Raw genomic sequence first — 12174 nt, 5'->3', positions numbered from 1 at the left:
GGTCAGGCAGCATCCAAGGAGCAGGAGAATCGACGTTTCGGGCATAAGTCATTCTTCCTGAAGAAGGGCTTATGCCCGAAACATCGATTCTCTTGCTCCTTGGATGCTGCCTGACCTGCTGCGCTTTTCCAGCAACACATTTTTCGACAATTGTATTAATGCAGCTTGAACCTTCTCCATTTTTTATCATTCTAGCACATTAATAACTTTGAAATAATATAATCAAGAAATATACTGTAAAAGATGAAATGTATTAAACAACACAATGGAGTGTAACTCCTAAAGCTATTCTGTAAAATCACCGGATCTGTATTCTAGTAATTGACTTGAGCCGCATTCCGCCATGCTGAGCTTCAGTCCTGTTACACACACAATCAACTTAACAATGCAATGCTTGGATTCCACAAATTGCAGGTTTTTTTTCTTGAAAAATGTAACATCAATGTCTTATCCTATTTCTATGCAATAGAAAAGATTAATTCAACACAACTCTTTCACTTCTAGGGGTAAAAAGAATGAATTCACAGTGATAGTGCAAAATTATTTTGGTTTTGTTTAGTGAATGTGTGAAAGCATCATTTTCTTTGGAGCACTCGTCTGGCACCAGCAGTCGAAGTCTTTAGAAGGTTCAGAATGACATCTCTTTATCAAGTTTACTCATGGAGTTCAGTTCATGTAGTTTTTTTGAAGTGGAACCTTCAGATCTTTAACTTCAGATGTTTAAAATGAGGCATTTTGATAAGACTTCCATTATATGCAAAGTTGAGGTATATTCTGGTGTAAGATCACTGCACAGGACTGTTTTGCCATGGTGGGCCATGGCAGGGATTTATTTCTGTTGCCCAAGGCCTCCAAAGAATGAAGTGAAACCAATGTGCAGCAGTGTTTGTTGACATATGTTAACAATTTGACCATTTTCTCTTGCTTCAGGGAGGAATTAAATCAGGACTACACTCTTAGTCATGAAAGCGAGAGCTATGTGAGTCCATGTTATTCAGCACTGCCTCCAAAGTGAAATAACTATCACAGTCTGTCATAATGCCTGCAAAAATTCCATTGATTTTTGATCAGTAAAACGTGGTGTTTCAAAATAACAGTTTAGACTAAATTTTAGACTGTGAATGACGAATGACTGTGTGGATGGAATGAAAGCTGTCACTTTGTCAGTACCCCTCTGTGTTTAGTGAACCAATCAAATAAAAAAAATTTGTAGATCGTTGTACAACATCGTTGTAGATCATTGTATTTATCTGCTTTAACCTATATGCAGGGAATCTCTCTTGGATAGCCCGGAAGCATTTGTTTTGTGTTATTTACTCAATGCCATGTGTTTTTTGATCTTCTGAATCATCTCTCGATTGTGGGGAGTTAAATTTCGATATTTGTTTTCCTAAGCACTTTCTTTTTGTGAGATGAAGTCACAAGTATTAGCTTTTCTCTAAAACGGAGAACAAAGTAACCAACAATTGCTCTTGCAAACATGAGTGGAGCTTTTATCTGCGAGGGACTTGAAAAGGAGACAGTGATAGGTTGCCTTTTGGGCACCCAGCCTGATTTCCCATTCAATTGGCCTCAGTGGAAAGGAAAGCTGGGTGAGATGGTACCTGCCAGTAGATCCATTATTTCCAAATACAAGGGTTACTGTTCTGGGTTTTAGCATTCAACTATACATTGAATATTTTCTTTTGTAATATGGTATTTTTCAAAGTATTTAATGTCAATATTTTCTCAAGGAAGTTTACCACTTGGTTTCTTTTTGCTTTAAAAGTAATCAAAGCTGAGATTGCCCTTCAAAATTGGGTGAGCAATGTCCAATATGCTGCAACACTTATGGGTATGTAAGATCAATTAGTATTAAATTTATTTATTATTCATTCAGAGTTGTGGCATCACTGGCTGTGCTCGCATGTAAAGCCTATCCCTAGTGGCTCTTCAAAAAGGGGTGCTGAGCTGCCTTCTTGAAGTGCTGAAGTAAATTTGGTGAAGGTAGACGCATGAAGTTGGTTGGGAGGGAGCACCAGAATTATGGCTAGATACATATGAGGAAGGGATCAAGGATTATGAATGTTTGCCTTAAGAATGCTTGTGTGTTGCTGGAAAAGCGCAGCAGGTCAGGCAGCATCTAGGGAACAGTAGAATCGACGTTTCGGGCATTAGACCTTCTTCAGGAAGGGCTAATGCCCGAAACGTCGATTCTACTGTTCCCTAGATGCTGCCTGACCTGCTGCGCTTTTCCAGCAACACATTTCCATCTCTGATCTCCAGCATCTGCAGACCTCACTTTCTCCTTAAGAATGCTTATACTTGAAATGTGATCTCATACAGGAGTGTAACTTTAAAGATCTGACACATGAACATTTCCTGTAGATTAGATTAGATTACTTACAGTGTGGAAACAGGCCCTTCGGCCCAACAAGTCCACACCGCCCCGCCGAAGCGCAACCCACCCATACCCCTACATTTACCCCTTACCTAACACTACGGGCAATTTAGCATGGCCAATTCACCTGACCTGCACATCTTTGGACTGTGGGAGGAAACCGGAGCACCCGGAGGAAACCCACGCAGACACGGGGAGAACGTGCAAACTCCACACAGTCAGTCGCCGGAGGTGGGAATTGAACCCGGATCTCTGGCGCTGTGAGGCAGCAGTGCTAACCACTGTGCCACCGTGCCACCCTGTACTTACGAGCATCTCCTTGATATGGTTTTGCATTGTGTTCTGACTTGCATATGTATCGAGTTGCAAACGGATTCCTAAGTGGAGCCCTTTTGCAACCTGTGGGCCATCTGCTTTTGCAAGTCAGGATGGTGAGTCGCTTGGGAATGAATTTGCAAGTGGTGGTGTTCTTGGATATCTGCTGTCCTTGTTCTTATAGATAGTTGTGGTTGTGTGTTTGGAATGCTTTGTCGAAGGACATTTGTTGAATTTCTGTGATGCATCTTGTAGATAGTACACGCTGTTGCTACTGAGTGCTACTGGTAGAGGGAGTGAATGTGTTAGCTAGTGTCAGTATGGTTGAAGAAGGGCTTCTGCCCGAAACGTCGATTCTCCTGTTCCCTGGATGCTGCCTGACCTGCTGCGCTTTTCCAGCAACACATTTTCAGCTCTGATCTCCAGCATCTGCAGACCTCACTTTCTCCTCAGTATGGTTGGACCTGCATTCATTCAGATTTCATTATCAGGCATCTAATAACCACAGTCTTGCTTTATGCTAGGCGTGAGTCCAAACAGTACAGAGTTTTTCCCTTGATTCCCATTGCCTTTAGTTTTACTGGGCCACCTTGATGGCACATAATTTATTCCTGGAGCAATAGATTGCTAAATTCTATGATACTTTTCTGATACTATGATAAGTTACAAATATTGAGATCTTTCAGTGAGGCATTGTAAGTAAAGGGTCCCCACATGGTCCTACACTTTGTGTAGTGCTTGCTTCTCTCCACAATGTCAGAATCAGGAATCTTATCGGCTGTTTCGTTGCATCAGTTGTTTTAGTATGCTTGTGAAGAAGGGAGTATGTAACAGGTTATGAAATGCCAGTTGTTTCTATTCGATATGAGAGATTTGGGGCATGAAATGCAATTGCGATTGCTGAGCAGTAACACTTTATCCAGCCTCTCAAAATGGTTATTTCTGGCATATTGTTGACTGTATTACTGCCAGGGGAAATCTGGCAAATCCCTGGAATTGTGGAATTGGGCTGTAGCTGAGTGTTGGCCGGTACATGTTGAGGGAGAATTGTCATACGTTTTATGTTTGCTCCCACATGTAAAGCTGCACCATCATTTGGACTTCTAAAGATGACCTGTGTGAGCTGTATCATAATTAACAAATAATTATTTATCTTTTGATAATATTGAACACTGCTGCTCATCATTGACTTTGTCTCCTTAAATATCCTTAAAGGTGATAAACCAAACCTTTTTCGTCATTTGAGCTCCCTAACTCTGAAAGAAGACGATCCAAAATTTGCTCTTACATAGTCCATAGCCTGCTTGATGAAGTAATATGTTGAATTTATGAAAATATCTGCATATTTTTCCATGGTTATTGTTGGCCAACTTTTTGGCAGCTCTGCCTTGCCTTTCTAATGGATCACTTTTCCTCACTGTTTTCCATAGCTGAAAACAGAAGTAATTAATGCACAAAATCTGGGATTTTCTTGACACTTTGTTCTTGCATTAAGTAAGTATATAAGGATAAAGTTTCCACTTTGGGTACAATTGGGAAATTGGATGGAAATGGTGCTGGCTCAGTTACACTTTGGATTTCTACTAAAATGTGCTTGTATGGTCGCCATATGAAATGTTCCGTGAACCTGCTTAATAAAATGCAATTGTTTATATTCTCCACATTTTTAAAAAAAATTAATGTATTTAACTGGTGCGATATTGTTCATATTATTCATTGTCGGAAGTGGATTTTATCGTAGCCGATGGTAATATTGGGCAAGTCAGGTCCTAGAATTCAAACTTGGCTTGACAGATCATAAGTTCAATTGTTGGGTACACACAGATAGTTACTGATATTCTTTAATGCAAGCACATAAACTGTGTATATGACAGATAAATATGAACACAATGGCACAGTAATATTTCATGCTGTATCCCGGCAATATCTTTTTACAGATATTCAGTGCCAAAGTAATATCTTTCCTATATCAGCTCTTTAACTCCTTATTTTACAGACTTTTTCCATTTTTCCCTCTGACTGCTGAGACAGTTTAACAGCTGCTTTGCAGCTCTGCTGGCATGAGCCTCCTTTCACCTTTTATACCTTTTTTACAGTTCTGTTAATTAAAAATAAACTCGTTTCAAACTCTCCAAGGTTGGGAACTTTGTAACTAAAATCCTTCTGCTAGGAGAAAGTTGTCCCAAACTGAACTTCTGTTTCTTCTGAACTGAACTCTGAACTAAAACAGTGACCCCTCGTCTGCTTTCACCTTATAAAACTGGGCAATATTCACATTTGGTTATTTAACACAATGGTGGTCCCTAACTCTCAAATCTGACCTGTACAACACTAGTACTTAAGAATGCGATCCCATACGAAGGTGTAATTTTAAAAGTCGGACGTTTGAACCTTTCCCGTACTTACGAGTGGCTGCTTTATGTTGTCCTGAATTGTGTATGAATTACATACAAATTGACTTAGAATGGACTCGAACAGAATCCCTTCACAGCCTGCGGACTGTTTGTACAGATATCCTTTTAGGCTCCTACATGAATCACATGCTTTCTTTGAAATAATCTATTTAGGTTATTTTTCCAAATGACTTTCTGACCTCTGCAAAAGAAACAATTCCTTTCACAGAACTGAAACCAAAATCCATTCCCTTTATTTTGAAATGCAAATCCCAAATGATATCAGCATATATTGTACTCCTTTCTCATAGTGTATAATCTCCTACTATTGAGAAACTGAACTTGCAATCATCAAAAATATCTTTAAAAACATGGAATACAGGAATCCTTGAGCAGCATTGGGCGTAACATTATTGATAAATGAGTTAGTTGTGACAGACGTGGAAGAAGGATTGCTTGTTTGGTTAGCTGTATGAGAGGAGAAAGTGAGGTCTGCAGATGCTGGAGATCAGAGCTGAAAATGTGTTGCTAGAACAGCGCAGCAGGTCAGGCAGCATCCAGGGAACAGGAGAATCGATGTTTCGGGCATAAGCCCTTCTTCAGGAATGTATGAGAGGTGTTGAAAGAACTTTCCAAGATATGGCGAAATGGAGAAGTCCTATTGAGCTTGATGTCAAGATTGTGTGAATGAAACGCATGTGGATTAAAAAAAAGCGCAACATTTTGATGGCAGCTTTAGAAATTGAGATGGAGCAATTCAAGTTTAAATGAGAGGAAAATGTGAGCTTGAGAATAACTATGACTTGTTTTGTTGGATGAGTTGGATCTGAGGGAGAAGACTAGAACAACACGAGGACTTAGTTTTGTCCTTCACTACTCCTATTCTATCTTAGGAAAACTTGTTTTGAATATCCCATGCTTCCAGAATTTTCACTTCCTGCAAGCAAAAGTGCATTATCTGATAGTTGATTTCAATTTTTAGACTGGAAATGCATTAATCTGGAAACTATACCAGCGTGGAATAATGCATCTCGTGATTTTCAAATTGTAGTCTTTGAAATCAAACAACCTTTAAATAATTTATCTCCCAGTATTACAACTGGATGAGAAAAATTAGATTGAGTGACCAACTGTTCAGAATTAATTTGATGTTTACGCCTGTTCTCTCATAGACCTTGGAATAGGCTGATCTAGCACTGCTGATCTGGTGTTTGATCTCCTGGTCAATGGTGACCTTAGGAATGAGGTAGCTGCAATGTCTGGGAAATGCTCAACCTGTTATGGAGTGTCTCCATCAACATTATATGGGAGGTGGAAAACTTGACAGACTATTTCTGGGTTGAAGTAAGTTTCATCTTGGGTTTCATTAAAAAGATCGCTCAAGTCTCTTTGTATGCAGAATTGAAGAGATCGTGCATGGCTTGCAAACCTGAGCAATAATACTGTTGTCATCTATAATGTGTAGACCATATCTATGCTGGTTAGTTTAGTTTTGGAATTGAGCCAACAAAGATGAGAGGTTTCTTTCTAGACAGTATTTATGCTATAATTTATGTCAAAACAAGAGGTCACCCTTTCAAGACAGCAATGGGGAAGGAATTTCTTCCTTCAGAGGATAGTGAATTTGTGGAATTTATTTTAACATGGAGGCTGTTGAGGCATTGTTGAGGTATTTGAAGCTAGGATAAATAGATTTTTAATTGATAAAGGAATGAAGGCTTATGAGGAAAAGGCAGGAAAGCGATTTGAGGATTATTGGATCAAGCATAATCTTATTGAATGACAAAGCAGGCTTGATGGACCAATAGCCTACGTTTCCTTCTATGTTTTATAGTCTTCTGTTGGAGTGCATGCACATTTTACATTTTTAGCCATTATAACTGATGGATTATAGACTTGTATAACTATGGTACATGAAGGGTTGAGCACATGTTTCACTTGCTGTGGGTTAGAATGCATAATGGTATCATCTTGTATATAAGCAGTTACACAGGACATTGTAATTCAAGTAAGTCATGCACAACAACAATCACTAATTGTAATCCTTATCTCTTCTAGAAGTATTGGGCATAAATTGTGTGTAACAAATATTTTGTCTATTTTCAGAATATCACACTTTTTCATAATCACATTTGTTTGCATACTCCACATCTTCTTGGGATACCTCATGTTCTGTGTCTTTTTAGATAAAATTAGATGTGAAGTAACTATTTATCATTAACAGAGATTCTAGCTTGCTACGAATAGTTGAAGTTGCTGAGTGTAAAAAGAACATTTTTTTAAAACTCGTTTTAGCTCCGCTTTTGCTTATTTTATAATTTATCAACTTTGAGCCTACTGGATGTCTTTACTTTGAAAGTATTTCACATATTTGGCCTGGTTATGATTTTGGAGTTCTGGTTATCATTGAAAGGAATCTATGGACAGATCTCTGAGAAATTGTCATTTTATTTGACGCATTTCAATTGGTTTTGGTATGTGTTTTTTCTAAGACAAATATACTTTGTGATGTATATATTAATATCAATGACCATGTTTTCTAAGGTCCAGTCATTATGCCAGCGTAGATAGATATTGCGAGTGGGAACCATGTGAAATTCCCATCATTGCAGATTATGAAGGAAATTCCCTTACTCCTGGAACGTTCTGCAAGTCTCCATTTTAATGGGAGAATTCATAGTGTTCCAATGAAATTAAGGGAATGTTTACTCAGGAAAAGTTAGACTATTAAATACGCAATCTAAGTCCTGAGTAACTATTCAACAGACACCATACTTAACTCATCCATGATCAACACCACTGCCAGACCACTGAGATGGGCCTATCATAGATGTTGTCTTGGTTTCGCTGATGTCAGTTGTTTCTGTTGGTGGATCCTGCACTATGTGCATTCCAGACTGGATTCATGCAGCTGCAACTTTCCAGGCTCCTCTCTTGCGAGTTCTTAAACCCTTCAGTCACACTGACCTTTCCTCAGATGCTGTCATTTCCGTCTCAGTCTCTACCCGAGACCAGGCACACCCTCTTTAACATCCTCATCTCTGCCATATCTAATCTTTTCTCCTCTTTCTTCAAGAGCAGGTGTGCCGGACACTCATTGGTCTTGAAGACTGTCTGTTTAGCCAGTGTGACAATTTTGATTCCAGATCATGCCAGTCTTGATTTATTCTACACTGCAACTATCCTGGCTATCTCCTTCTAAATTGCTGTCTTTCTAGTTAATTGATCCCAAAAGCTTAAATGCAGTTGTCAGCCTCCGTTCTATTATGGTGATGGTGACACTGCCACAGTCTCCTATTTAACCCTCGAGGGAGAAGTGCAATATATGGATTTTTTTGTGCACAACCTTTGCTATTTTTTAGGGTACTCTGTTATTCGGTTTTCATGTCCCTGTAGGTTTTCTGCATTTTTGGCAATGATTGCCTCAGCATGTTCAACAATAGGTCACTCAGACCATCTTCACGGTCACTCAAAAGACTGGTGAACCAGAAGCTGACGACCATGCCTTGATGGACTCCAAACTTTACCTTTAAACCTTACTGATTGGCTAGGGATGTCTGGTATCTGGTCACTGATATCTGGCAGTTCTTATGCCTGACGTCACTGAGCCTGGTGTATTTCTCTCAGTATCCCGCTGTGTGCTTTTTCCAGTTCAAGAACTGCCAGCCATAAGTCCTTTAGGTGATTGCAATATTTCTTGATAATTGGCTCATGGCAACAATTAAGTTAATAATGTTTCCTATCGTGATACCAAACTGTACATCACTGACCTCTATCATTGTTCTTAAGGGAGAGTTGACCACATGTTTACACATTTGTTGAAGGCATGGAACATCAGCATTACCCTGTAGTAATTGCTATATTCCTGAACATCTCCTTAGAGAGGCTTTTTTGAGGAGTTCTAAAACTAGAGCATCAAAGCTGAAAAATTGTAATCTCTTGTAAAGCAGTCAAATTTGCAATAAGATTTGGTGTCCCACAGTGTCACTAACATTTCCGTAGGATCTGTGTTGACCAAGGCAGGGGCAGAAATCATAGAAGGCAGTGCTGTCCCTGGCTTTAGCACAGTAGCTGGGCCTGAGTGTAGTGAGCCCCACCCTTGACCCAGGCTCAATCCTCCAGAGCTGTGGGCCGTACTTATTGGGCTCTGATGTATCCACCTATCCTGGACGCTGGTGATGACTGCATCAGCTATTTGAAGTGCAGTCTTGGGGGTCTTTTACTACTTGTTAATCCTTAATGTTAATGTCTAAGTTGTAAGTGTTGTCAGTTGAGTTACTGTTCTAACTTTCGACAGTAAAGTTCATTTTGTTTATTTAAATAGTGGAATCTTCTATCTGTCTTCTCTTAGTAAATACCAGGGATCTGAAACTTTATCCACATCAAACCAAACCAAAAATTATTTGTCCCCAGCTGGACGATAACGCAGTTGTTTAGACTTGGCTTTAAATAAGGTGTAGACTTTAACAAAACAATTGTTTCCAATGTACTGCAGTGAGGAAATTATTCCTTTCTCCTGTTATGTTTTAATTACAATGCGTGTTTTGCATGGATATAACACACTTTGGACTCACCAAAACTGACACGACATGCATAAAGGTGGACATATTGTACTTTTGGAGGTACCATGTATCAGATGGAAAGTGAAACAAAGCTATCTGTCCACTTGTGTAGCTTTAAAATGCTTCACAGCTGGACGTAAATGATTCTCTGGCATTACTTTTGAAGAAAAGAAAAGAAATTCCCCTCTCTGCCTCTACTAATATCAAAGTCTCCACCAGCATCAGAGACACATGATCTAGTGAGGAGTTATGGAGACATTGCCATTGCATATATGCAAAAGGCTGATTTGGGCAGTATTTGATCTGTATTTGAGTGGAGGATTTTGGCGGGGGAAAGGAGAGGGGTTAAGGCCACAATGAGTTCAGACATGATCTTATTAAGTGGTATGATCAGGATTGTGATTTCAAATTGCTGCCTCCAGTTTCTCTCCTGGATTAAAAAAAGCTGCTGTTGAAGGTTGTCTAAAAAAAAGTGTAGTTTCTGTGAAACCAACTTCTAAAATGTTAGAATCGGAGCTGAAACACCATGTGCAGCAAGAGTTTCATTTCTTGTGATCAAAGTATTTACGAGCTGGCGATCTCCCTTCTAACTTTGGAAGCATCACTTACCTAGAGGCCAGCCAATATGTGAATGGCAATATATGCAGAGCTTAATGTACTTGTATCAACTTTCTCTTTGGTCAATGTGACTACAGCTTGTCTCTTTCAAACTAAAAGCCAACAATGTCAGATGGTAAAACTGAGACCCCCCCCTCCCCCCACAAACACCTGAAAAATATTACATGGTTGAATTGCCAAAATATTCTTCTTTTCGAACAGATAAGGAAATGTGCAAGTAAGATATTTAAAAATATAATTTGAGTTAGTTTTACAGAAGTTACAGCCAATTCTTTATGTTTTGGTCATCTATGAATAGGTCTTCCACTCTTTCCAGTGCTGCACACATCCATTCATGGCTTACCTGTAAAGTGGGAATGCTAAGAAAAGGAAACCTGTAGAAGTTTGCTTCCTCAAGTAGTTTGACAGACTTGGATGGTGGTGTCAGAGTCATTAACAAAGAAAGTTGATTAGTCTGAGATCGCATTCCCAATGACTTGCTGATTATTAAAAAGTTCAGCTTGGTTCAGGCTGTAAAAGGGTAGTGTTTTCATTGCAGCCAGGTTAGCTAGTTGGACCTGAAAGTTATGAATATTGAGTTTTATTTTAAATCTTAAAAATAATATTTAGTTACGAACTTGAATGTTACGTGTTTCACTGCTTGGTGTTTTGCCCACTTTGTGTGTGAGAGCAGTATTACTGATGGTATAAAGACCAGATTGAAGCCTAAGACATTCTTTATCTCTTCTTTCTAAATAGGTTACATAAACTGACAAAATAACTAAACATTTAAGGCATCTGCAGACTTCTGTTAAACTAACAATTCCATTAAAGCAAAATTTTGTTTAAGCTTTTTAAGTAGTATTGAAGGTATAAGGAGCAGGATATTTTTCAGATTGACAGATGATTAAAAGCAACTAATCTCTGTATACTTGGAACACGATTTGTTTACTCTCCTTTTCAGTCTAAATAATGATATATGGCTCCAAAACTTTTTTTTAAATCATTGAATGGAAAACATTACATAGCTATGTAGACTTTGAGTTTTGCAAAGAAATGTTTCTGAAGTTGAACTCCATTTGTTAAAATGATGGGCCCATGTTGTAACCACTCCCCTGTCAGATTCAAAGGGATGATCTTAATCCACCTGAAACTCATTTAATTTGAGTGAAAGTCAGGATCAAAACCTTAATTGATTGGCAGTATTTATAGTAGAAACTATGCCATTTGGCACTTAGTGCATAATATTCTTTTAATTTGTAGAATATAGTGTACCTGACTATTAATTTCAAAGATTTGATTTCAGCAGGGTGAACTATTCAGTGAGTGTTTATTAGATTTGGAAAAAAATGCCTTTTTTTAACGCTTTCAGACAAAATCATGCCGGTGTTCCAGGAGATAAGATTAGAAGCTTGTCCTACAGTATTTTTCTGTTGAGCTTGTGTTTAAACATTTATCTTTATAGTAAAAGTAAATGTAAGGTATTGTGTTCCAGATGCAATTTGATTGGTCAAACTGCCAGATTTGAAGCAAAATAGAATTTATTCATACAGTCTAGTTAAAATACAACAAAAGAAAGAATAAAGAAAATAATTGGCTTAGCTTAAGTCTGTTGGAAAATGTAATAGATTAGTTAGCTACTAAACAGTAGCTTCTCCAATATAGTAACATCCCACAAACATATCCTTGGCAAAAGGCAAACTCAGGAAACAGATTTTCTCTCATGCAACTCCAGTAGCCAAGAGGAAAAACAAGAGAACTCTGAGAGTGTGTGTAGCAGGGAGAGAGGTACTGCAACAACAGACCCAGCAACAGTTATTCCTGAAAAACTAAGCAACGAAAAATCCTGGTTCTGTGAGAGCTTTTAAATTCCAACTTTAAAAAAGAACCCAAGACCTAACAAAGCTTGAAAAGGTTCAGAAAAGAT

General features: G+C 38.6%; 1 protein-coding gene across 10 annotated transcripts in view; it reads left to right on the top strand.

Annotated features, from left to right (window-relative positions):
- Positions 1–12174, top strand: part of erc2 (ELKS/RAB6-interacting/CAST family member 2) — an 846554-nt gene that overhangs the window by 292770 nt on the left and 541610 nt on the right. The window lies entirely within an intron of this gene.

This window comes from Chiloscyllium plagiosum, unplaced genomic scaffold (genome assembly GCF_037043375.1).
Source record: "Chiloscyllium plagiosum isolate Xiang-an unplaced genomic scaffold, Cpla_swu_hap1 HiC_scaffold_14, whole genome shotgun sequence".
Lineage (NCBI taxonomy): Eukaryota > Metazoa > Chordata > Chondrichthyes > Orectolobiformes > Hemiscylliidae > Chiloscyllium > Chiloscyllium plagiosum.
The sequence above is the reverse complement of the archived record's forward strand: the minus strand, read 5'-3'. Positions and strand labels throughout refer to the sequence as shown.